General features: G+C 37.1%; 1 long non-coding RNA gene across 1 annotated transcript; it reads right to left on the bottom strand.

Moving 5' to 3' along the window:
* Positions 1-11,364: 11,364 nt before the first annotated feature.
* On the bottom strand, positions 11,365-24,757 carry LOC141378428 (uncharacterized). The gene is made up of 4 exons (XR_012393047.1): positions 24,682-24,757; positions 19,596-19,703; positions 19,380-19,433; positions 11,365-14,048 (listed from the first exon to the last, which is right to left on the bottom strand). It is a non-coding gene; the product is annotated as an uncharacterized lncRNA (long non-coding RNA).
* Between the last annotated feature and the right edge of the window lie 3,197 nt (positions 24,758-27,954).

Genomic DNA, 27,954 nt, shown 5'->3' with positions numbered 1-27,954 from the left:
TTTACTAGAACAAAAAAGCTTTTATATTGTCTTGTAGCACAAGTATTTAAGCATGTTAGCAAGAGGGAGAAAAAAAGCACAACGTCCACCACATAAACAATATAAGCTAAACTTAAACTGTTGCATCATGTGCATAAATCATGTCATGGCAAACATTACCCTGCAAACATTAAATACAGGAACGGAGAAAAGGACGCTCTTTAATTATTAGCTGTTAGTAGGCGCCCGCTCTTTTTTTTTCCAGGTCATTGCATCTTTGCCATGTCTAGTGTAAATACAGACAATTGGATATGAGTCACCTTTAAAAGATGATGTAAGCAGGTCGTCAAAAAATCAGATACAGTCACAAAATCGGATTTGACCATCAAGATCTGCAGTGTAAATGCAGGCTAATAATATTAATGTGCAATAAGGACCATCAACATAAGACCTATCTTTTTAGCAAAGCATACACTTAATGCATCACATAGCGGTATGATCCATGAATGTGCTCAACGCAGGTTTTATGTACACTATGTTTATATACACTATGAACAGCAGCTAATTATGCTAATTATCCTCTTTATTCTCTATTTCCACCTGGGGATACTTATCCCGAGGCTCCCAGAGACTATGCAGTGCCACTGATGTGATCTAAGACCAGCGACTAGATCATCCCAAGGTTTCCATAATCCTGGGCCAGGCCGTATCCTAAGTAGCTGCTGTGGTGGTTTTGGAGGACTGGAGAGCTTGAGACTGATTCCTGTGACGCTCCAGGGACAGACAAGTCTTCATTGATGTCCAGCATTCTCCAGCCTTCAGCGCCTAGACTGTAGCTTGGCACAAGACATTTGGCCATAGGAGAAATGTTTGGCCAGAGTTTATTTGGAAGCAGATATTTTCTCAGTCCACCTGTTTGGTGAGTACCACGATTTAAATGCCAGCATTTACATTTCAATTGAACCACATCACCAGGGTTTTCCCACTGGAATTAAGTCCAACTCACGCTGCACAATTTTTAATCTTTTAATTTAATATTACACGATAGTAGCTTATCAGACTGTATGATCCCTAAGTCACAGGGTAAGATCTTAATTGTCATAATGTCACAATAAACAACAATCAAGACGCACTAAACAATCCATGACACGCTCAGCAACCCAGAGTCTGAAATGATTCCTCACAGCAAATGTAAGCAAACTGCAGCATTAATTTGGTTTGAAGTTGTCACCCAGTTTGTGTCATCAGGTTCAGCGTTCTTATTGATTCTCGGTTTGACAAAAAAGACATACAACAGGAAAGTGTTTGAAATCTTCTGACACTGATAGAATTTTATTGGAGGGAAAATCTGATCACAATGTTCAGTAATCAACTGTTGGTGAACATGTCAAACCAACAATCAAAGACCAAATATTTTAGCCTAGAATCATTAGAATCTTTTAGGATTTCCAAAATTAACATGACCTGTCCACGCGAACATGGGTGTTTTCAAAACCACAACTTTTTCTTTGTGGTTTGGCCATTTGTCTACACGTAAATAAAGTACTGAGTCACTGAAACCAAAGATTTTTGAAAATTCACCATTTTTGTCATGGTGAAATTTTTCCAAAAATCGTCGCATAGCAGGCGAAACTGGATTTTTGACTTCACTTCATTATCATTTTCTTTGTGTGATGACAGACATTGAAATCTCTCTTGTTTACAAGATGTGCAATAGTTGATGTAATCAGCATACTTCAGTTACTAACTATGCTTACAGGGCTTGTAACAGGTTTACTGAAATGGACAATTATTCTTCCTAATATTACAACAGAGGGATCAGATTGCAGCACATTGAACCAATAATAACAATCTTTGAAGCTTCTGATTGGCTAATATGTCTTTACAGTTAGGAGTATATTGCCAACTGTTGTTTTGGCATGCTCTAGCAGTGCCAAAGGGCATTTTTGCATTTGCCTGTGGACAGTTTTTTAAAAACCATTGATGTGTGGATGACATTTTTATGTATATGGCTTTAGGGTTAAATCAATCAAACAAACAAACAAAAAAGTCAAAACCTCTGGTAAAGAGACTTGTCATTACTCTAGACCAGGGGTATTCAAACTTGGTCCTGGAGGGCCAGTGTCCTGCTGATTTTAGCTTCAACTTGTCTCAACTCACCTGCAAGGGTGTTTCTAGAAATCCTAGTCAGAGCTTAATTAGCTAGCCCAGGTGTTTCTGATTGGGGTTGGAGCTAAACTTTGCAGGACACCGGCCCTTCAGGATTGAGTTTGAGCACCCCTGCTCTAGACAGTAGCATATTTAGAATTAAACAGGAAAATCTACTTGTATCTCTCCTATTTGTGCTATTTTTATGTCTCAGTGCATTTTTATGTAAAAAAAAAATGTTTTCTAAATCACCCTGTGAAATGTCTCAACCTTTGCCGGACGACAACCTCAGGACCCCGGCATGCACAGACCCATAACTTTAATATGACACCAAACTCTGGAATCACTCTGAATGAAAAATCAGCCCAAGGGGGTCAGTGACGGAAAGAAATAGGGTTTCAGACCGGGTCAAGCAAAGCATACAGCACTCCATACAGAAGTATAGGCAAGGCTTTCGTCTATTTTCAACCCATCGTTATTCCTCATAAATTCCAAACTAGCCTCTGACAGCATGACTGATGAGCCTGCCATTGTGAATGTCAAGAGAAATGGTCTCTCAACCTGTACCTCGCTGTTTCTCATTGTGTATGAGACTTAAGGTTTATGGAGGAATGCAGCCATTTTGATGAGCATTATTTGCTGGGAACCAAGGGCACGCTGATCTACTGTCAGATGACGTAAGCGCTAAGTTATAATTCTTTTGGCTAACTTTTATCCTTAATCACGGTATACATAATCTATTTTTTTTATCTCAAGCACCGTAGAGTAAAAATTAAGGTCTTGTTGAAGAAACAGGTTTGTTTACTTTTTTTTTTTCTTTTTGATTTTACTTTAGAATTTTCATGTAGAATAATATTACAATAATAATAAAAATAGATATATAGGTTTTTTTAAATGAAGTAATAATATTCTATAATTGCCAACTGCATCACATGAATTATTCAGAAGTAAGAAAAGTCAGTTTAGCATGCCATAAAATATGCAAAATATTGATATATTGATGAATAAAATTCAAACTTTGACCCCCCACCAACAAATGTGTTATGTTGCAGGCAAAATACTGGTCAAATTATAGATTTTATCATCCATTCATTCATTCATTTTTTTTAAAGGGATTTCATAAAGGGCTTAGTCACTTTATTATTCAGGACCTTCTTGCTGTGAGGCGATCATGCTATCTACTGTGCCACTGTGATGCCTTATACAGTTTTCTTTTATACTAAAAATAATTAGAATGTCACCTTTCCATGAAGGGCGAGGCAGTGGCGCAGTAGGTAGTGCTGTCGCCGCAGCAAGAAGGTTGTTGGGTCACTGGTTCGAACCTCGGCTCAGTTGGCGTTTCTGTGTGGAGTTTGCATGTTCTCCCTGCCTTCGCATGGGTTTCCACCGGGTGCTCTGGTTTCCCCCACAGTCCAAAGACATGTGGTACAGGTAAATTGGGTAGGCTAAATTGTCCGTAGTGTATGAATGTGTGTGAATGTGTGTGTGGATGTTTCCCAGAAATGGGTTGCAGCTGGAAGGGCATCCGCTGCGTAAAAACTTGCTGGACAAGTTGGCGGTTCATTCCGCTGTGGCGACCCGGGATTAATAAAGGGACTAAGCCGACAAGAAAATGAATGAATGAATTAACTTTCCATGAAGACCTTTAGAAAATTTTCTTCTGCAAATATCCAAACTTAAGAATATCAAACTTAATTTGAGGAACTTTAAATGTGATTTACTCAATATTTAGATTTTCTTTAAACCTCAGATTCCAGATAGTCAAATAGTTGTTACTCTGCCAAATATTGTCCAATATCTCAAAGAACCATGCAATGTATGAATGTTAATAAAAAATATATAACATTGCACTTATGGAGGGGGCACTTAACCTGTAAAGTTTCAGCTCAAAACACCCATCAGATTATTTTTTTAAACCCTTCAGAATATTGGATTTGTTTCACCATTTTACATAAACATAAACATAACACAAACATATTACATACACATTTTAAACCTAACAGCATCTTTTTTTTTTTTTTGCTGTGACAATTGTTTAAGAATCATTATTACTGCAGAACTTGTGTGAAACTATAATACATTAGCATGAGATGAAAACATGAATGCATTATTGTTTGCTATAATTATTATGTTTTGCATTTAAGCGAAAAAGCTCTAGTCTATAAGAAAATATGCTTAAATTTAGGACATTAGCCAAGAACATGAAAACATTATATAAGCAATTGTGTACAGTAGCTGTACCAGGCTTTAGTAAACCCCTTGTAAAACACAAATATGTATTTAGAGAGGGTGAGCCCAAAACACAGCATAACACAATGCATAAGTGTTGAGATAATCCTCACTGAGTGGGATTATATGCTGCATTGCTAAAACTATAGGACATTTGGTATCCGATCACATAACATGGATATGTGTGTATTGTTTTCTGGTGTCATTTGATAATACCAGAGAGCTCAACCAATGGAAACCAGATCTTAGTGAATGGGCGGTTGGTTACATTGGGCTGATGAGATGATGAGTAAAAACCAACCGGTGACTGTTTTGTAGCAAAAGGGTGTTAAGATTAGACCGACTGTTCAGATTGACAGCTGCTGCATTTATCATTTACCACTGAGGCGCAAATATGTAAAATCGGTACTCACCCACCTGGAGTGTATTGCTTGTAGTGTTTCTCAAGTGGTGGGTCACAGAGTGTGTTTTGGATTTACAAATGAAGCTTAGTTTGCATGAAAGCTGTTGACACCTCTGTCAGATGCAGTTCAAGTAAAGAGTGCCTGACCTACATTGGTGTCAAGCTATATGTAACTGTTATTCTTCCAAAAATAAAACAAAGCTAAATGAAATAATAATCATGCAACTTTAAATATCTTACATGTGCATAGCTGATATTACCTGTAAAGTATTAGCATGCAGGTATTAAAGGGGTGGTCCACTACAATGTCATATTTTAAACTTTAGTTGATGTGTAATGTAGCTGTGTGAACATAAACAGCATCTCTGAATGTAAAATGCTAAAAATGTGCTGCAAAGGAAGACCTTGATTTTTACAGAGTTAGTTTAGCAAAGCCTACAATGAACAAATTTTGAGGACTACAAAAAAAATACTTCCGGGCCAGTGAGATCACAAATGTACTTTTACTGCGCACACACACACTGCGCAGCTAAGGGGCGTAAATCAGCGTTTACACGCCCTCACTTACCTACTCTAATCTTAACCAAACAGAAAAATACAAAGACACCCCTTACTCCTAAACCTGGTGTGTTTATACACAGGTTCCTTAGGTGGTGTAAAGATGTACTAGATGTAAATCTACCTCTCCAAATTCCCTGGGGAAAAAAGAATATTAGGTAATGATCTCAAACAAAAAATGTTTATCAAAACAAAGACAGGGTTAGTTTAAGCTCTGGTTGACCATGACTCGGTATTGTATATATTATTATGGTGTAATGTCTTCTGGCTTGTGCATGAGCTAATCATGTATCTTTGTAAAAAAGAGGAGTCCAAAGTCGGTCCTGGAGGGCCGGTGTCCTGCTGATTTTAGCTCCAACTTGTTTTAACACACCTGCCTGGAAGTTTCTAGTATACCTAAGAGCTTGATAAGCTTGTTCAGGTGTGTTTGATTAGGGTTGGAGCTAAACTCTCCAGAACATCGACCCTTCAGGACCGAGTGTGGACACCCCTGCTGTAAACCAGCTGCGCATCTGACTCCACCTTTTGGTACCCTTTTTGTTATGCTAGGTACCCTTGCTAGGTATCCTAACTCCCCATAAATTGGTACAATATGATTCACTTTTTGGTACCTTTTGACAGTGGAAATGGCCATAAAAGCATACCGAACACAGTACTGTACCGTACCATGTAGTGGAAACATGCCATTAATGTCAATAGAAAAGTGTGGGTATTTTATACATGTTAGCATGCAGATTCTTAAAAAAAAAAAAATCCTACACCCCACCCAAAATAAGTTTTGTGTTTTATTTGATTGGTTGGACCAGCCATCTGTCTGAATGATCCATTTTCACCCTGGCTCTTATGTGGTCTTGCCATTGAATCCTGTGTAATAAAATACAGAAATGCTGGTTCATGGGCAAATGTACTCTAAACTTTAGTTTTATATATTGAAAGTGCAAGTCTTGCAGTGCTACACCAAAACTGGCACAGTTTCTTGAAAATATGTCTCCTCTTGCTATGACTCGGGTACCAGATCAAAAGGATTCTGTTAAGGGGAAAGCTGAATTCAGCAGGGGCAAATGCAAAACATATTCCCCTGTACTTCGCACCGCAGAGGCTCCCAATGGGCTCCCCGTGGATAATGAGGGCTGAGGCAGGTTTTAGCAACAGCTATTAGCCCACCGATTGCATATTTATGAAAGCTTTATGAAGCATTTAAGCCTCAATTCCACTAGAGCGTTATGTGCGCAGACTTGACAGCCTTCCTTAGAGATTAGTTTTCGGCTTCGTGGCTAGATTGCAGTCTGCACAGATCTTTTTTTTTTCTTTGCCTCTTTTTTCATCTTTTTAGTCTCAGGCATTAACGGCTGGGTCCCGTACATGATGCGTACATGGATATCAGGCTTGTTTGCTGTGCGCAGTGGGAGGAAGGAGAAACGCAGCGGCAGGCGCTGTAGTAAATGTCATGGCTGATGAGGTCAGTAGGCCTGGCATCACTCTCACCATTACTCCAACCCATGCAAAGCATTGTCTCATTTGCCCCACTGCAGCGCGCACTACATCAGCAATTCAGGCTTTACAGCACTTCCTGAGTTTGAGGAATATTAGATTCATTTCCTTCGCAATCTTCGGGGATATGCAGGGTTATCCTCTAATACCAGCATAGCAAAATGGAGCGAGCCTGCACTATGAAAAGACTCTTATATAAAGGAAATAATGCTAAACAATTTACTATGCTAGATTGTGTTTTGTTTATTTTTTATTACTCTTAAGTGCGGCTTTCAGGTTTTCTCATCATATCAGATTTTCTGCTGTGATATATTTTTCTAGTTGCTTGAGTTGTTGTCAAGCATAGAATATGAGTTGGATTGATGCAATTTTAAAGCAGGCCTACAGTATGCTTGCTTTATTATTTATTTTTTTAAGCAATGACACATTTCTATTAGTAGACTTCCGGGTATTTTGATGCTCTCGCCGCTTTCGTTGTGAACGCACAGTATCTATTAAAACACACGCATCTATTAGATGTCCAATAACACAAAACTACTTGTTGTGATCACTCTACAAATCAATTTTTCTAAAAACTAGAGGTGTGAACCTACACTGGTCTTATGGTTTGGTTCGGTTACGATTATCATGCCATCAATTCGGTTTAATTCGATATCTCGGTGCATCACACTGCATTGACGATGCTTTCCATACACAGTTTTATATTTTCACAGCAAGTCTTGTATTAAAATTAGGCCTGCCTGTCAAATGATTAAAAAAAATTACATAATTAATCACACTTTTTTGTAATTTATAATGATTAATCACAAAATGTAATAAAAGTAAATTAATCTTGATTAATCACAAAACCCCATATTTATTACAGAAATAAAAACACAGGCATGTAAGTGCCATTTGAATTTCAAAACAATCAATAGCAAAAACAATCAAAAATTCTTTTAATGTTGGATTTTAAGTGGACTATAAACAAACGCACACACACACACACACACAGACAAACAACGCGCGCAGTACAGTGCACGCGGAGAGCGAGGGATCCCTTCAGATTCATCAACACGCAGAATCGCGTTCATCAAATTTGATTAAACTGAGCATTCTAAAGTATGCCTGTATTTTACAAGCAAGGATTCTGACACAGCAACGTGAAGCACAACAAACTTATGAAATGTGAGGGCCCATGGAAGTCACTTGAAGGCAGAGAATAGGGCTGTGGCTGTCTTTGACAGTTTGCGACTTTATCTGCCACTTTCACTGGGTACATTTACATGGAAAGCAATACTCCGCTTTTATGATTAAGATAATACTGATTAAGAGTCGACCATGTGCATGTTTTTGATTACCTTAAAGGATCACGCGAGTCCCGAAATGTGGAGCTTTTTCTTTCTGTTCGCCATGAGGTATCAAACTCCATTAAAACATCCTGAATGAAAATATGCTGAATGAGAGTGAACTGCTGAACTGCAGTAAAAGTCTAAAGATTAAAAATGAAACACCTGAAATTGCATGTAACTCTGGAGGAAACGCTGGATGGCCTGGTGATGCGACATTAATTGTTTTATACTATAAATTTCCTTCTAAAAGCACGTCTTTGGTCTTATCCAAAATTTTTTGCACCTTAAACACACGCCGGGCCAGAGCAAGCTGAACTGGCGCTCTAGGCAAACGGCAATCACGCCACCCTCAACCCGAAAGTGACTGGTTTGTGGATAAAAGTAAAAGCCGTGAGGCAGGTGGTGGGTGTAGCGGATGAAAGTGAGGACCGAGGGGTTTGCTCACAAGTCGGCTGCCTAGGTCGCCTCAATGCACACGCCGTCCTTGAACACACATCAGCCAGAACAGGAAAAAAAAAAACTGTAAATGGGTTATTTGCGTTATTTCTTTTAACACGTTAAATATTTCAAATAAATCATGTTCGCTAATGCGCTAATTTTGACAGCCCTAACTAAAATCTATAAATATATATTTAAATTGATATACTATTTGTAATACAATTTTGTCCTTTAATACAGTCAGATATATAAACTGTACCTTTAAACAACACGAGCATATATAGCAAGTAAACAAATATAAAAATTAGCTTTCTGAGCATCTAGCAAGTCCTTTTTTACCCACCTTTGATTGGTCACGAGCTTAACAGAAAGGGCTGCGATTGGCTCTTACGTACTGGCGCTCTTCACACATGAGTGACACCAGTGGCGGATTGGCCATAGGGAGCACCGGGACCACCACCAATTTTTATTAACAGCAGCGGCAATCACAGCTGATCCATGAAGTATCGCTGTAACAGCCGAGAGGAGAGGAATAGTCATGCCAGCAGGTCAAATGTGCCACAATGAGAGAGAAATGGAGTTTACTTTCATTCTCTCAATAGCAGTGAAAGAGGGGCTTCTGCTGTAAGTGTCAGTGAAAGAATGTCCAGCAAACACACACACAGTGAAATTGTGCACAGTTCTTGCATTTTTCAGTAGTTGGAGCGTTGTAAATATTCGCTGCCAAAATATTGCCAAATTCATAAATAAGACACTCGCTTGCCTCCCTCGCCATAGTACGCTACGGAGACATAGCGCATACGAGATAAATGACATCAGTACATAATAACTGGTTATGATTATTACTGACCCGTTGATGAATGGTCCGCTTCTGCATTGCAGTGCGCTGAAGAAACAATTAATTTTGACACCCTTATTAAAACCTCTAATGCAGGGGTCACCAATCCTGGTCCTGGAGGGCCGGTGATCCTGCAGTGTTTAGCTCCAACTTGCCTCAACACACCTGCCTGGGTGTTTCAAGTATACCTAGTAAGACCTTGATTAGCTTGTTCAGGTGTGTTTGATTAGGGTTGGAGCTAAAATCTGCAGGACACCGGCCCTCCAGGAACAAGTTTGATGACCCCTGCTCTAATGGTTTCTCAAATCATATTTGTCCCTCAAGCTCTAAAATCCCAGTACTATGAGTGTACAAGCATTCTGTGAACCATTTCCAATTTTAGACAGTGTTCATGTAACTCTGTATAAGTCCTGGCCATGATTCTTTAATGAGCTGTCCAGACATGCCCTTTGCCAATTCAGCATTCTCCGAGCCCAATACCTGCCATGGATGGAGTCATATCATTCTCAATGTACTGGAATTTGAATATGTAATACACCTGGAGATATGTAACACACCCCAAAATTTAAACATTGTTTAAGGGCAAACTTTGCTTTGCTTTATGAAACATTTACATACAAATCAACAAGAACCACCAAAAAATACCGACCACCCATTTGACTCATAAACCAATTTCAAGGCCATGTTTTATTTGCTAAATGAGTTTTTAGAGGTGATTTCCAGTTCCACACATTGATTGTGTGACTAGCCTCAAGCATGCATAAAGATGACCTGGAAATGTTTCTTTCAGATATGCAAATGGGTTTCAGTCCCAAACAGGTTGAAAGAGTCACAATCATGCACATTTATATGCTAAAATGGATTAATTGGACGTCTTCAGAGACCAAAGCCGGAGAAGTCATCAGCGAGTCTGCACACTTTGTCTAAACCCAGGAGAAAGTGAATGTGAGAGAAGCTGCCTGTCAATCAATGTGCATTTCACTCGCATTGGCCCTTAATTTAATCACTGTTTAATTAGGGCCTTTCCCTCAGGGGCCTGCTCTGTGAGCTCTTTACAGAGTTACAGAGCTTTTTCCTTCCTCTACGGGTGCGAATATAGCCGACGGACAACTGCAGGCCACTGTCTTCACTGTATCAGCACTATTTAGCCACCTCAGGGCCTCATAAATCTGCTGATAATGTCAAGGGCAAACACATATGCATAGAAGTGATGAAAAGTATCTACAGGAGGGCAGTTATAACTTCACCTCAAGTGCTGAGAAAAACGTACCTCCCTCGGCCAAGTCCCAACTGTCATCTGGCACATGGATGAAGAAAACGCCTCAGAGTTTGGCGATTGTTTGGTTTGGGACTGTGGGTTATTGCTTGACAAACACATTGCGCATCTTGTAGTTGGATTACCCGATCACTTCAGACCATATATTGTGACTGCATCTAGGGAATAGCTTGAATTTAGCTCTTAAGCTACAGCAATCAATATAAATTTAGCATGGTAATAATCAGGCTCTCTGGGTATAGTTTTGCAGGCCCCCTGAGCCCCTCGTACAAGCTGCTGCAGGCAGTCAGTGAAGGAGAACCACTCCTCGCTTTCTCTAATTTTCACATTCATGCTCTCGCTGTCAAATGCACTCAATCCTGTGCCTCACTGCCAGACTTTAAGTCTCAAAAAAACAAAAACAAGAAAAACTCAGTGTGCATTGCATGTTGAGGTCATGTTTAGCATTAGCTTTTAGCATTTCTCTGTGATGCAGTCAGGCTAGAAAGTAAACATGCCTGAGTTTCTTTAAAAGGTTGTCAAACTGAATCATAATAATGGCTGCTATAAGAAACAGTTTGTTTTGAGTGTGGCTTGCAAAGAATTTAATCTCTATATACAGTAGGTGTAATTTTAGTTTGTGGTAGCCTTGTTATGCTAACATACTGTAGTCATTTCCACACAAAGCATTTGTTAGGATTTAGAAGTACCTTTATTGTGCTTTTGTATCATTGTAGTTGCATTGGACAAAGAATGATTAGATGTAGAATTTAGAATTTCTTCTTTTGTGTTGAACAGGAGTTAACACAGTTAAGGTAAGTGTGAAAATAATTAAATTTATGGATGATGTTAGCTCATGTAAGAGATTTCATCTCCTCGTATGTCATTATGCAACTAGAAGCTTACGTTCAATACGTTGTGAGGGCACTCAAGGCTGAAACTGTGATTTAAAGCTAATAATGTTTTACCTTTAAAGTTTAGTTTCTTGCACTGAGTGAATGTTTCACTTCTTAAGTGTATCATCAGTGGCTGCAAGTGTTTGATTTGGCCAATTATGTTTAGTTTTTTTAAGATATATGTACTTTTCAAAGTGGTATTTTATGAATCACTAAGTTTTACCTGAAAATATTTAATGATCTACTGGAGGGAAAAAAGTCACTGGCCAGAGGTTGAGTAAATAAACAGTAAATGTCTTTTCTTTACCCTTATGTACTGTTGGGGATGTTTTCATCCACTTTGGGGTGATTTTGTGTCTTAGTTTGACCATAACTTTTCAGCTAGTTAAATGATTTTTGTTGACAAGTCTTATTTTGACACACATTTTGAAAAAATGCTTCGATATGATTAAAGACCTCAATGAAGCAGTTAAAAATGCATCTGATTATTATTTTCTTTTTAATTTTTTTTTGCATAAATCTGTAAATTAACATCAGTCCTGATAAAAACTACTAAATTGCTTAGAAAATGACAGGGTTTTAACTCTTTAATTGCCAAATTCATAAACGAAGTCACTGATTTGGTGAAAAAATATACAAAATGACATATTTTTTTAAGTATTATCAAAATAAAAAGTCAATGTCGACTGGATTTTTAATAATTTTTTTTTTTAACCTTGGACATGTGAAACAACATTGCCTTTGATGCAGTGTTTTTGATTGATTTTCATTTTTTCTCTCTAATGTACTGTTGGTGGCTGTTTTTGCCCGATCATTATAAACACATTTTTTATCACAAAACCATGACAACATATAATTATACACTTATGATTGTTGGTGGTTTTCCCTGTAGGTAGGAGGTAAAATTTGTAATTTTTAATGTTGATCATCAGTTGGCACCATTAAAAAAAAATAAAAAGCTTAGTTGAACTGGATTTTATAAGGAGTATAACAGCAAATTAAAGTGGGTGTACTGTATGTGTGCCTGTGAGTGTGTAAGAGTGACTTTTACGCACTTACCCTGATGTAGAAAAATCAAATTATGAATCTTAGCTCTCAGAACTACATGGAGTAAACAAAAACAAAGACTGTGTATTTATGCACCATCAAATGTGGTTACAATGGAAGCCACTGAGGTAAAAACAGCCACTAATAGTAAATTAGAGAGGAAAAGTGAAAATCTAACAATGCATCAAAAGCAATGTTGTTACTAATCATTCACATGTCCAAGGCTGTGATAACAGGTAAAAAAAATAAAAAAATCTAGGCCTCAGCTACTTTTTTTTATTGAAAATATGTCATTTTGTGTTTTTGCTTGTGCTTTTTTTTCACCAAATTAGTGACATTATTTATGAATTTGATAATTACAGAATTAAATTCCTGTAATTTTCTAAACAATTTAGTACATTTTATCAGAACTGAGGTTGATTAACAGATTTATACAAAAAATATTGAAAAACAAGTATCTGGTGCATTTTTACAGCAGTTTAATTTAGTGTATGTTTTCATTCCTAACATAACAAAAGGGTAGTAAATTTTTACAGTGTGCAAGGGGTAATGACGTCAAAACGATGCTTAAAATCTTTATTTGGTGGGGGGGGGGGGGGGGGGGGGGGGTTTGGGTGGGGATAATTTGACCTCTGAATGTCTTTTTTAAATTTAACAGGATTAAGGTAAACTAACCTAAATTTATAAAATATGTCATTTTAATATTGTAATAGTTAGACTCAAAGTCCTTGGTGATTAAAAAATGACAATAAATTCAAATATAATGTACTTTGCATGGGTGGGTTTGGGCCATTTTTTTGTATCAGAAATATTTTCCACCTTTAGGTTAGATCATTCATTGAATTTTTCTTTCAAAGTAACTATTAGCATTAACTACTAATAGCAATAACAAAAACTATTCTATTAGGTCTGCTTTCCTAATTTGTAAGCCACTTTGGATAAAAGCATCTGCCAAATGATTAAATGTAATGCAAATGTAAGTAACCCATATGGCTGAGGATGCCTTCATTAACACTTAGTTTTTTCTTAACATCTAGGTTCACTTCAGGTCAGTCGTAGGTGTTCAGCCCCACTGAGAAAAATCTAAACATAGTAAGAACGAGATCTACACTAAAAGTGAATTAATTAGTTCCACAAGCGATGGTGAAATATGTCACGTCTGCTTAGCTTGTGTGTGCATTTGCTCAGTGTAAAGTCATTGTTGGTGTCATGCACAATGCCTAGCACAAGAACAGAGCCCTAATGCAATTGACAACCCGCTGTTCCTGACGTTAATAAAGATGGAACATGTACAGGAAATTAAACTCTCACATTCCCATCGTAATGAGATGGTATCCATCACCCAACTGTTTTCCTCACAATCAGATAAAATGATCAAATTGGAGCTGGGTCGGCCCACATGTGTTGCCAGCATCAGTTTCCAGTGACATTATTCCTAAAAATGGATGAGAAGCAAAATGGAATTTCCATCAAAATTATAGACAAGATTCATCATAGTTTTAAGCATTGCCTGATGTTATAGATGCATGTTGTTTCACTCACTTCCTGTCTAATTTTCCAGCAGTCATGCACACTATCCGCTTGTTAAGTGGTGACGTGTTTGTGACGTATGTAATCTGTTTCCGGGTCCAAGCGACCATTCATTTGAGTGGAGAAATCATTCGTTTATGATCGCTTTTTTTTACCTAAAGTTAATTTTATATAAAATCATAGTGTACACAACAATATCTGTGCTTGCTGCATAACAAATACCAAAAAACTAACAATTTATAATAAAATGTATCACTTTCTGGCCATCGGATATTAGGCATGGACATATATACTGTGATCGTGATTTTCGAAAGCATTAAATCGCTTTATAAACGTTTATTATTACAATTTCATGAGTCTCCCCATTCAGTTGAATAGAGCGCTTGGACTCAGAAGCCGCTTCGCGTAATGTCACACGTAACAAGCGGATATACATACTACTAAATACTATATACTACACTAACTGACAAACATCTTGTCATCGATCACAAATGCTGCAGAAGACCTATTTTAATTCACAACTGCACTGATATCAGTCAAGTTTGGTGAAGGAAAAATCGTGGTTTAGGGTTATAATCAGTATGGGGCGTGCGAGAGATCTGCAGAGTGGATGACAACATCAACAGCCTGAGATATCAAGACATTTGTGCTGCCCATTACGTTACAAATGCTTCAGCAGGATAGCGCTCTTCTCATACTTCAGCATCCGCATCAAAGTTCCTGAAAGCAAAGAGGGTCAAGGTGCTCCAGAATTGGCCAGCCCAGTCACCAGTGATGAACATCATTGAGCTTGTCTGGGGTATGATGAAGGAGAAGGCATTGAAGATGAATCCAAATAATCTTGATGAACTCCGGGAGTTCTGCAAGAACGCTTTCTTTGCCATTCCAGATGACTTTATTAAGTTATTTGAGTCAGAGATGTATGGATTATATATTATATTATATTTATATTCTATACTGTAAATTTGTTGTGTTATGTGACAAGACTTTTGTCTAAGCAAAGTCTGTCCTAATTAAATGATTAAAAATCAAGACATGATCATATTTTATTTTGATAAAATAAGCGTAATCTAGAGGCCTTTGCCTTTCATTTAAGCTACTTCTGCTACCAAACGATCAACTAGAAGTCAAGTTTTTATTTGTTATTCCTAGAATTTGGATAGTCGACAAGACGTTTGTCGGTAGTACATTTCAGATTACTTCCGCTGTAAAAAAGAGCTTAAACAAATGATTAATAATAATATTTCACTATACAAATAATTTGTATAAAGTAAAAAGTGAGTAAAATGTATGTTTGGCTTTATGCTTTATTTTTTTTATCCGGCATGAAAATAATCTTATGCTTTGTATTTTAACATGATATTATTATCACAAGTATATGTGGCCAAATATTTTCGAGTTCACTGTGTTTTGTTCTTCCAACATGTAGATTGTTGTTTCTTCATATTATTTTCTCATTTTATAGTTTTTAATATTCAATATACCTCTGTAAAAGTGTAACGTAAAGACTACTTTAGAGTTTATGGTGTAATCTGTGGTCTGCTGAATTCAATTCAATTCATCTTTGTTTCTATAGCACTTTTGCAATGTACATTGTGTCAAAGCAGCTTCATATAGAAGAATGCTGCTTAATGTAATCAGTTTATTCTAAGTCTTTGCTTTTTGACATTGAATGCATGAATGCAGAATTCACTTTAATGATTGTTTAACATAAGTTACTCACATAATTTGGGTAAAGTATCATGGGGCGTAGAAAAAAAAAACAACAACTGTGGATAGACAAGATTCACCAAGCATGGCGAGATGCTTTCGTTGCAATCTCATTGACTTTCTGCTTGATTTCAGCCAATCATACGAATCTCTTGAATTATTATGCAGCAAATAACTCTGTGTATTCAGAACATTGATGAAAAGAAACAAAGATAGAATCCCTAGAGGCCATTTCTGACTTAAATCCTTAATGTATCCCCAGAGTAAAGGACTTGTAATTGCTTAAATTTGGGATTTAATGCACAAGCGGCCACTAGAGGGGGTTGGCTGCACGTTTCACTTCAAATCCAGCATCAGGTTAGCGCAGACCAAAATAATCACCCAAAACAACCCAAAACAAAACAAAAAATCTTTCTTAATCATCCAGTGCTGTATTGTCACAAGCTAAGTATAAGTCATTTAGATTGGTGAAATTAAAAAGACATGTCACATATGTTATAAGCAACATGGACGCTGATCAAAGGTTTCCTTCATGCATCTATAGCCAGGTTGCACTCAAAACAAGTGCTCTGCAGTCCTGTTGAATAAATGACCAGACAGCCTTCATCAGAATTCAGCTGAAATAGGAAGTTACCGCAGGGTAATTCAAGGCAGATTTAAGCATATCCGTCTGGATCCCCGCGCTTCCACTCCACTGTAATTGATGGGGAAATGTTAATTATGTTCCCATATAATAGCAAGACCTTGAAAATGAAGTCGTCTTAAAATCTCACACAAGCTATATTCTCTCCGGGAGTATCAGAAGGGCTTAAACCCCCATATTTCCCTCTAGTTTAGTGGTTTCTTGGGAGAACGCGGCCACACAAAACTCATCAGTGAACTTTGCTGGCTGTCTTGGTGTTTTGGTTATATTCGGAATTATACACTGATTATGAATTCTCAGACTTGAGCACGATGAACGAAGCTCACAGACGCGCTCTAATCGAGAGGCAATGCCCAACAGCCAGACGGATGAGGATTTAGATTCATGAAAGGATGATGTGAGTTGTGAGCGTGAGTGTTATTTTAAATTAGTTGGTAACACTTTAGGTCACAATTCGTGCTATTAACAAGCCATTAACTAACATATTAGCTTATTAAACTACTTATTAGCTGCTTATTGATAGTTAGAAGGTAGTAGTTGGGTTTAAATTGTGGGTAGGATTAGGGATGCAGAAAAAGTTCGTACTGTTTAACTACTAATTTAAAGAACTGATTAGCATTAGCATTACTATTTAGTTTAATTGTCGTGCTGTATTTTTATTTTTTGATAGAAACTATCAATCAACCCTGGCTCATTCTGAAAATGTACTTCTATAAACATTTCTGGAGAGTGCCAAATACATCCCAGGAGTTTATTTTGGCAGTTTTTGTTTTTGTGAATCCACCAGAGGCCGCTTTGTACGCTTTATGAGATCTCAAATTTCTCTCACGAGTGCCATTCGCGCCTGCTGTTCTCTCGTAAATCCACCAGAGGCTGGTGTCAACTCACTGTTTGATATGGAGATAAGATTGTGCCAAAACAATTTGAATTAGAATTTTGTTCATTTTCTCCCTGTGTGGAGTTTGCATGTTCTTCCTTCTTTTGCATGGGTTTCCTCCGGGTGCTCCGGTTTCCCCCACAGTCCAAAGACATGCGGTACAGGTGAATTGGGTAGGCTAAATTGTCCGTAGTGTATGAGTGTGTTTGTTTCCCAGAGATGGGTTGCGGCTGGAAGGGCATCCACCGGAAAAAACTTGCTGGATAAGTTGCCGGTTCATTCCGCTGTGGCAACCCTGGATTAATAAAGGGACTAAGCCGACAAGAAAATAAATTAATTTTGTTCATTTGAATTATTAACAATTGTAATTTAATAAAACTGAATATTTATATGCTATTAAAAATGTTTTAAATTTAAATTTTTTAACTTGAATTTGAATTTCTTTGAAATTTAACACAACTGAATTCAGATTTTCATAGATGCATTTTCAAACTTCAGATTGTTTTTGATTCCGAATTCATAGATTGCAGATATGGGGTTTGCAAAATTACAGTTTTTAAGTTTTCAAGATTAAGAATTTCGGAGCATCACATTCAATGTTCTAAAATTCAAAACCAGAAATTCAGAATGTGAAATTCAAATTGCGCAGAAAGTAGTTCAGGGGTCATCAACAGGGAAGAGCAGATGGTTCTATCTGACATTTTTGTCAAAATTTAGTTATTGACATATCCTTATTAAATGACAACTTATTTACATTATTGGATGTTTCTTTATAAGTTATTTGCATTTTAAGCCTTTTTATTTAAAAAAAAAAAAAAGAAATGTTACACACATACTGCTTGCTATGGAATGGAAAAAAATTCAAGCTTAATATCTCAAAATCATTCAGAACGCAGACAGAACCTTATAATTTCAAGATAACGGAGTGTCCAGCAGTTTCCAAGCTTGTGCAGAGCTGATAGAATGCATGCAATTTGTGCATGTGTTTGAAAACGCAACATTCTGTAGTACATTTAGTTATTTTTTAGGGCCATTTCAAGATTTTAAACATCTTTTATTTTATTTTCAGCGACATTCAGTCCATCAGTCTTTCCATGTGACAATTTTGCAGTGATTTTGGACACTTTTAACGCTTCCATATTAAAGACTTCCATACAATATTTCCATGTTTGCTGCATTTATTGTCTATATCTTGATGTTAGTTTGTCTGTTTTTATGCATGATTTGATTGTATGGAACTCACAGGACTGATTATTCTACTCAGCTAATGACTGTAAAGAAGAAAAAAACAAACGTATAAATTATAGTCACTGCAGATTGAAGGACAATAGTACAGTACATATACAGAACTAAAAATGTTCTCAAGTAAAAAAGTACACATTTGTTCATTTACTAAGGTAAGAAAATTCAGTGATTAAATTTCTTTTGGCTTAAAACTGATTTACACTTCTGCGTCAAGTGAGCGGCATGACCCACGGCACCAACCTAGTGCGCAGTTGTGCATTTATACTTCTGCGTACTGTTTGTGTTGCTCTGCAATAACACTTCCAAAACGCTTGCTGACAGTAGGTTTTTATGTTCCTCTGTGTCGAGTTTCTTTGCTGGTGTTTTGTTTTTTTCTGAACGCTAAAATTAGCTAAAGCTCGCCCAGTCAGAATAGGAAACCAGCAGACGTGCAACAACTATAATCACTGGTCAATACAAAACAAAAGTTTCTACCTGGAGCTCCTTTAGGTTCAAATGTGTCCATATGTATGATAAGGACAGCTTTCACAATGACAGTTGTCTGGGATTGTCAAAAGTTTGTGCTCAAAAGTGTTCAAATTTCTCAGAAAAGTTCAAACATTTTGTCATTGTCCAAAGGGTATAAAAGTCAACACGGGCTCATCCTGAAAACCTTCATTTCTAAAGATCGCAAATTATGTAGCCAGAGCTATGTATGGCAGTATTACATTTTTAAAACTAATGCTATGCCGTTCCTTTTATTGCTTTAGCTGACCTCTTACCTCTGTATGGATGACTTTTCCGCTTTTACCAGTTTGTACCAGTACATTGGCGGACTTGAAACACAGAGTGAAGTTGACCATGAAAACAGAGTTCCAGTCCAGTGAAGAACAGTTCCAGAAAGCAGGTAAGACAAAAACAAAAGCCAAAAAATGAAAAAAAAAACGGGTGAGGATGCGGTAAAGTCTAAAAATGTGGTAAAAATCAGGAGGCTTTACTTTTTCTGGGTTGCTTTTTGAAATACTGCTGTTGGGTTTAGGGAAGAGGGAGGGTGGGGGTATTGGTCGGTTGGACCGTTGAGTCAGTCAGTCAGTCGACAGCGGCCTCTGGTGGATTTAAGTGAGAACAGCAGACATGAATGAAACTCGTGAGGGAAATTTGAGATCTGAAAAAAACGTACACAGCGGCCTCTGGTTGATTTTACAAACACAAAAACTCCAAAAAAAAAAAGTAGCTCCTGGGATGTATTTTGCTCTTTCCAGAAATCTATATAGGGGTACGTAATCAGAAGGAGCCTGGGTTGATAAAAATACAGTAGCTGAGAGCTCAAGAAAACTCTTACCAACTGAGACAACATCTGTTTGACAACACACGTAAATACATGCAAATACAGAAATGCTCTGCAAATAACACAAACCACAATGAAAATATGTCAGGGCACTCTAAAAATGTGTGTTTTCTGTTTAGAGTAGGCAGTATTGCCATAGTTTATTCAGTTTTTTTTAATGTCCTGATCATTCAGCTCCATGTTGTTTGTATATTTTGTATCTTTTTAGCCCTAATAATTTCTCATAGGCTAACACTGCTGATTCTAAACTGGAAGCAGTCATGTTCACATCTTTTTGGGGTCCCCTGACACATTTCCCCTGTGGTCTACGCTATTTCTGTATGCATGGGTTGTGACTATTTGTGTGCGCATGAGTTGTCAACTTGTTGAAGAGTTTTGTGTTAGTTCATTTCTATTTGCATTTGTTTTCTTAACTTGTCATGTTCTCGGCTACACAGTGCTTCAGTCCACCATATAAAAAGCATAAAAACTACATATGAATTCATTTCAGACATAGCGCAGCATGCCGCTTACCAAAAGTACTTCACATTAACTATCCATTTATCAAGATCTAGCTATGACTTTTAGACAGCTAATGGTACGAAACACCAAATGTCTCCAATTTAACACACAGAGATTGTTCTACACTTCAAAAGCGCGAAGTTGACCACTGAGATGTTCTTTTTTTCGCCTTTTCAAGATATCATTTATACCACTTCAGAAGTCTGAGTGTAAGCATGGCTGACATTCAAGGCTTCTAGCAGAAAATTAGCTTGAAACTTCAGGTTCAGATCTATTTCAAAAACATTACCCTGCCAAACAGCTCACTAACGGCCCTCTGTTTCATATTGTGTTTGTCCACATGTCAGATATCCGAAAGCTGTCATTGCATCAGTCGATCAACTGAAACCAAGATTACTGTTGCAGACCACAGCGATGGATGTCATGATGATTATTACACTGAAGCCTGCGAGGTACAGTTTGTCCCCCTTTTTTTAAAATGATATCCCTATTGCAATCTGAGGTCTGAGTGCACACTGCTTTGATATGCTTGGCTGGTTGGAGAATTTAGCGTGGCTTTTTTTCCCCTTAATATCCCACTGCGGAGAGACAGGTGTCTGGTTTCTATTCCCTCCGCACACATGTTCAACGAAATGCAGATTGCCAGTGGAGATCACAGTCGGCCTGAAATGATAGTGGTTTTGGAAATGCCAGTATGAGCTTTAGAGATACATTTAAAGCAAAATGGATACAACAGACAGGAATGATTGCGGTAATGATAGTCCCCTACCCAGGCATTTTTCATAACTGGAAACTTGGAAGTGGGCCTGATTTGAAAGGAGGGTGAACGGCAGTCTATTGGCCGAGCGCATGTGAAGTCCTGTACAATTTGCGGAAATGTTTCGCTCTAAATCACTCCTTGTGTTCTTTAGAGGTTTAAGGTAATCGAGTTCGCCACGAGAGTTGGCCGCTGAATGATAACATTTGAAGGATTGCGTTTGGGAGATTTTCACAACACTCACATTTAGTGAATAGCTAGCATGTGCAATTTCATGACGGCTAAAATCAGCATCGGAAGCAGGGGATTGCATTACGGCAAGTGGCGATTAAACATAAATGCTTTGATTTATTTTTATTGTCTCTCACACAATGCTGGGGCGACCCGTAATTCACAGCGACTTGTTACCCTTTGATATATATTTTTTAACGCCAGACAGGAGGTTATAGACGTTCTTCATTATGACTGCATGCGAATGTATTTATGAGCTGAGATTTACACAAATAGCACATTTCTTTAGGAAGTGGCCGTATCATTTCTCTAATGAGAATGGCAGAAAGGAATCTGTCTTGTAAAATGGCATGCTTTTAACAGCAAAGTGAAGCCGTGGATGGTGAAAAACACGAGAGAGAGATAATTACGGGGCCCTATATGTTAAATCACATGGTCAGCATCAAAGCACATGGATCTTTGAAACTTGATGCAGAGTTTTTCATAAAACACTCCAATTAACTGAAAAGGTAGAGGATTAAAGCTGCGGTTTTCAACCAAGCGGGTTGCAGGATGATAGAAAATTATTTAAATGGGTGGCTGTTAATATTAATACATTAAAAAGACATTGGGTCTCGTTTCACAAATCATCATGTGTAAAATATCAGCCCTATATTATCTTTATTATTTATTATTATTATTATTAGTTTGTTGTTGCTGTAATGTGTATGATGCTGATCGATATATAATTGATGACTGTCTATTAATTTACAGTTGAATTGATGTATCTTACATTAGATTAGAACAGTGGCAGGATTATAAACCTTGGCTTTGAATAAAGTCAAATATAGAAGTTGAAGAGTGTTTTTTTTTTAAACAATGGAGCTACTCTGAGAGAAAAAAGACACAAATTACAATTCATCAGTAACTTTAAAAGAGACCTTTGATGAAAATCATCTTTTGGAAGCTGTTTGGATAGAATTGTGTGTAGGAATAGTGTGTCCACAGTCATATTGGGGTGCTAAAAAGACAATAAGAATCTATTTTGAAATTTACTGATGTTAAAAAAGGATCTAAATCCCTCCCATATTGAGGCCCACCACAATGTGACATAGAAGTGTGGTTTCTCTGCCCTGCAAATTGATTGACAGCTGCATATTAACATGTCTAGTATAGTGTATCATCAATCATCATTAAATGTAATCAAGAATGAGTTTAAAATATTTTTAAATTAGTGCATGTTTGTATAAAAATGACAGCGATTTTACTGTCTTTACTTTATCACCACAGCTGCGTGTCAGTACAATTCTGAAAAGAAAACGCTTTAATCTTAGTTTGTGGACATTAAATCAGGTTTATTTTGTGCAAAAACAGTGCAAAGTTAAGTGCGCGCTTTGTGTGTATGTCTGTGTGCGTGCGTGAACTAATGGCATTGTGTGAGACTCATCGTTGCAACTCCACAACAAATACATCAAATAATCATTGGGAAAGTTCTTACTGTTGTATTTCTCACAAACGTTAAGTGAGATCTGCTTTCTTTTATGTCTGTTCATGCAACAGAAACGGAAAATTCCAATATTCTGATAGGTATAATAAATAATCTGATGAGTGTTTGAGCTGAAACTTTACAGACACATTCTGGAGACACAAAAGACTTATCTTAAATCTTTAAAAAGAGGTAAAATAGGTGCCATTTAAAGTATTCTATATTTACAAAAACACAGAAACACCTGTAATCACATGTACGCAAAACGCACCAATTTTGGCCATACCATCACACATCTGATCTGATTCAGTATACTCTTCTCATTCATTCATTCATTCATTTTCCTCCAGCTTAGTCTCTATTTCCGAGGTTGCCACAGCAGAATAAACCACAAACTACTCCTGCATATGTTTTACACAGCAAATGCTCTTTCAGACGCAGCCCAGTATTGGGAATCACCGATACACACTCATTCACACACACTACAACCAATTTGGTTTATTCAATTCCCCTGTAGTGCATGTCTTTGGACTGTGGGGGAAACTGGAGAACCTGAAGGAAACTCACACGAACATGGAGAACCACACAGAAATGTCAACTGGCCCAGCCGGAACTCAAACCACCAACCTTTTTGCTGTGAGTTGACAGTGCTAACCACTGAGCCACAATGCCGTCCCATCACCCGTCTCAAAAATGAAGATATTCACGCTAAACTGATAATATTCGAAACGTTTGTGATCAACAGAGAGACAATTTTATTTCATATAAGCACTGATTAGATAAATAAAGAAAAAACACATAAAGACATAAACAGATAATAAACAAAAGCTCAACAACAACTGCTTGATTTGCAAGAATGAACCTTATCGGCCCTTAAGTGTCAAGCAATAGCGCAAACTTAAATATTGTACACATTGGTCTCTAATCAATGTTTATGTGTGAATAAAGAAAAAAAAATAATTAAATAAAAATCTGTTTACAGTTTACAATTATTACCTTTACAATTATGTTCAATTCAATTCCTGTTTATTTATATAGCACTTTTACAATGTAGTTTGTGTCAAAGCCTCCTAATATAGAAGTTCTAGTAAAGTCTAGAAATCAGAGTTGAAGTTCAGTTTTGTTCAGGTTAGTGTGTACTATAAAGTAAATAAAGTGTACTTTTCTGTACGTAAAGTATTAAGAATGTATGTGCAGTTATAAGGGAACAAACTGTAATGCTTGGATAATAAGGTGGCAACAACCAGATATGCAACACACAAAGTACCGCGTAAGTACAATGAAAAAACTGTGTACTTTTCTGTACGTATTTTATAAGTATAAAGAACTTATGTGTAGGTATAAGGGAACAAACTGTACTGCTTGCATAATAAGTGGGGAATAATAATATATTTAACACAAAAAGTACCGCGTAAGTATATTGAATTTAAAGTGTAATTTTCTATAAATTGCCAAGGAACAAACCATAATATTTGGGTAAGAAGGAAGTAACAATAAGATATTCAACACGAAAAGAACCATGTAAGTATATTGAAATTACGGTGTACTTTTCTTTAAGTTTTGTATACATACACAGAATTACGCAAAGGTGGTGACAATGTATTACAACCTGCAAACACCTGCGTGAGTACATTAATAATAGTCCCCTCAGTGCTTAGCTTTTATGTGGGGTGTTTAATAAATAAAAGCTTTATAACCTTTGAAATTACGAAACCATATTGTAAACTGTATGTATTTTAAATCTGCAACTCAATATAAAATATATTTCCATACACAACTTACCTTATGAAAGTTTACTTGTTGATATCACCACCGCCAGAAATGTCTCAACATGACGGGGCAACTGTTGCATTTCAGTGAATGTTTAGCAGATGTTTTTATAGAACAATGTAGTGTGTATTTTGGCTTTCAATCAATTAAAACCACTGCTTTCTCTGTTCTTACTGTTCAAATATACACTTGTGCGTCGAAGTCCAGCTTCTTCTCTTCTTGTTCCCCATAGTTAAAGGGTAACTACAGCATTTGCTGGTTGTAAATTAAAGTGGTGCATTGTTACCTCCTTGTTCCTTCCTTGTTCCCTGTAGTTAAGGGGTAAACATCACATTTGCTGCTTGTAAATTAAAGTGGTGCATTGTTTCCTCTTTTTTCCATTCCTTGTTCCCTGTAGTTAAAGGGTAACAACAGCATTTGCTGGTTGTAAATTAAAGTGGTGATTTGTTTCCTCCTTGTTCCCCCTTGTTTCCTGTAGCTAAAGGGTAAATACAGCATTCACCCCTCACTCCCAAGATTTGGGTTACACAACTTAAATCATAATTTTTTATTTATGTACATTTTAATATATTTAAAATAACTTTTTGAAGCATCAGATTTTGTTTAAATAGACTTTCAGTAGTAATTTGATTTGAAACATTGGTTTAAATCATCATGAATATGAGTAAACTTTGGAGTGAACTAACCCTTTAAGTGAATGCTATGAAAGCGATAGACTCTGAATATATTAAAAGGCCAACACACCTAACAAGCTCCTTAAAAGCAACTTGCAAAGACGGTCATGATTAAAACACAAGCACAGTGTCAGTGGCCAAACCCAGCAGACAGCTCAATTTCCAGAGCTGCTTTAGCCCTTCAGGTCAGTTGCTATTTAATTGGCTGCTTAAAATATTCACAGGGATACTGCATAGATAAATGAAGTCCTAAGCACAGTGTAAAATTTACAATAGGTCAGGTGTCATCTAATGCCACGGAATAATTTACTACGCGATCTTAATGTAACGCTAATGCCAATTAATACATTAAGCGCATTAAGGAATCATAATGACATTTACCAGTTACAGATTGTGAAATTATTTGGAACGAGAATGATAAGACCTCGGTGACAAGATCTGGAAGGAGCCACCAGGAAATGTGTTATGTGCTTTTATTTGAACTGCAATTACCTTTAATGGATGAGATCCATTTAAGAAGGGGCCAGAAGATCCTATCATTTTCTTCGCTAGAACCGCATTAGCTCTTGATCCAGTTAACACGACAACACGGGGTAATATCTATCTCCACTTATCCATACACCATTGTTTCCTATCAAAGCCAGGATCCTTACCCTTCGCTTTCATCACTCTTTCTAATGGCTTATTTGATGATAATTAACCCTGAATCCTACAGAGATGGGCCGTGGGCAGATTGATGGCCTAGCCGGGCTGGAACACCTGTTTGGCAGAGCAGCTCACGGCACAGTGCATGCTGAATGTGACCGCGACAAGATGAAGGCAGCGATGCCAGAGACAAGCACATATGTGCTGGAGAATGCTTTGGTAGACCTTCAGCACGAATGTGACACAGTTCATAACCTTGGTCAAACAGGTTTTGAACCTGTCTCAGGTAACGCAGTAGGTGGAGAGATTCAGTTATAGAGCCATAAATATACATGCCATTGATGTCCTGGGTAAGACTGGTCACTGGAAGGACACGGAAATCCTGTAGTTTCCAGCACTAATGAAGACAAATAACACAAAAATGTGCTGTACAAAATAATTTTTAACACATTTGTGTGTGTTTTCCAGTTTTACATGCTTTCGATTTGCCTTTTGGGACATTGATCTTTCAATTATTTTATGTTGAAAATGTAACTGTTTAACAAAATGACTTTAAATTACATTTGTAGAAGTTTGAAACCATATTCATTTATTAATTTTCCTTCGGCTTAGTCCCTTTATTCATCAGTGGTCACCACAATGGAATGAACCACCAACTTATCAAGCATACTTTTACACAGTTTTACACAGCGGATGCTCCTCCAGCTGCAACCCAGTACTGGGAAACACCCATACACTCTTACATTCACACATACACTATGGCCAATTTATTTTATTCAATTCACCTGTACTGCATGTCTTTGGACTGTGGGGGATATTTAGAGCACCTGGAGCAAACCCACGCAGGTAGAACATGCGAAATTAGAAATGCCAAATGACCCAGCCATGACTTGAACCAGTGACCTTCTTGCTGTGAGGCAACAGTCCCAACCACTACGCCACCATGTCGCCGATATTTGTAGAAAAAAAAGTAAAACATAATATAAACTTCAAATCACACTATGTAAACACAATTTTAAATTTGAAACTACTTAAAATGTCAATAAACTGCACTTAGTTAAACATTTTAACATCAAAGGTTAGAGCTCTTTGAGCAATAGAGCTCAAGATTAAGAGAATGAAAAACATTTTGTAAATAATATACAGTTTTTTGGGAGAGTGTAAACATTTTATTTAGATTGCACCAAGTAGAACATGTTCCTGGGTCAGCATCTTTTCCACTATCAGGCTGAATGATTCTGTTTGCTTAACAGTTTCTGTTTCGATCCCGCCAGTCTGCAGTCAGCAACGGTTTCATTTTACATTTGGTGCTGATAATGAAACTCTTTGGAATGTAATACAAATACGTCAGTCATTGCTTTGGTAAAAAATAATGGTAACGATCTCGATGTTGTAATTCTGCACTCACAACATTTGTCATTAGGTAGTTGGAAGGTCTTTGTAAAAGGCCTGCCACCACAGCTGGAAAAAATCCTAGAGGAAACACTGAAACTGAAAGTTGAAGAGATTCTTGTCTATAATTTACATTTGTAGAAGTATGAAACAATGTTGCAAAAAAAATAATTTAAAAAGCTATATTTACATGACCAACCCACACAATATATAATTTCAAACTATAAAAAATTTCAATATATATCACTTTGTTGAACATTTCAACATCAAAGGTTGTCAAAGCACAGCTCAAGGTGAAAAGATTGCAAACAGTTTGTAAATAATAAAAAGTTTTTTTTGGGAGAATGTAAACATTTTATTTGGGCTACACCAAGTAGAACATGTTCCTGGGTTAACATCTTTTCCACTATTAACCGTTCCACTGAACAGTTTTGTTTGCTTATCAATTCCCATTCCGATCCTGACCAGTCAGCAGTCAGCAACAAATTAATTTCATATGGTGCTAATAAAACAAAACTCTTTAGAATGAAATACAAATGCACCAGTCATTTATTCATTCATTCATTTTCTTTTT

This window comes from Danio rerio, chromosome 17, assembly GCF_049306965.1.
Source record: "Danio rerio strain Tuebingen ecotype United States chromosome 17, GRCz12tu, whole genome shotgun sequence".
In the NCBI taxonomy this organism is placed as follows: Eukaryota; Metazoa; Chordata; class Actinopteri; order Cypriniformes; family Danionidae; genus Danio; species Danio rerio.
This window is presented reverse-complemented; position numbering and strand designations above follow the sequence as displayed.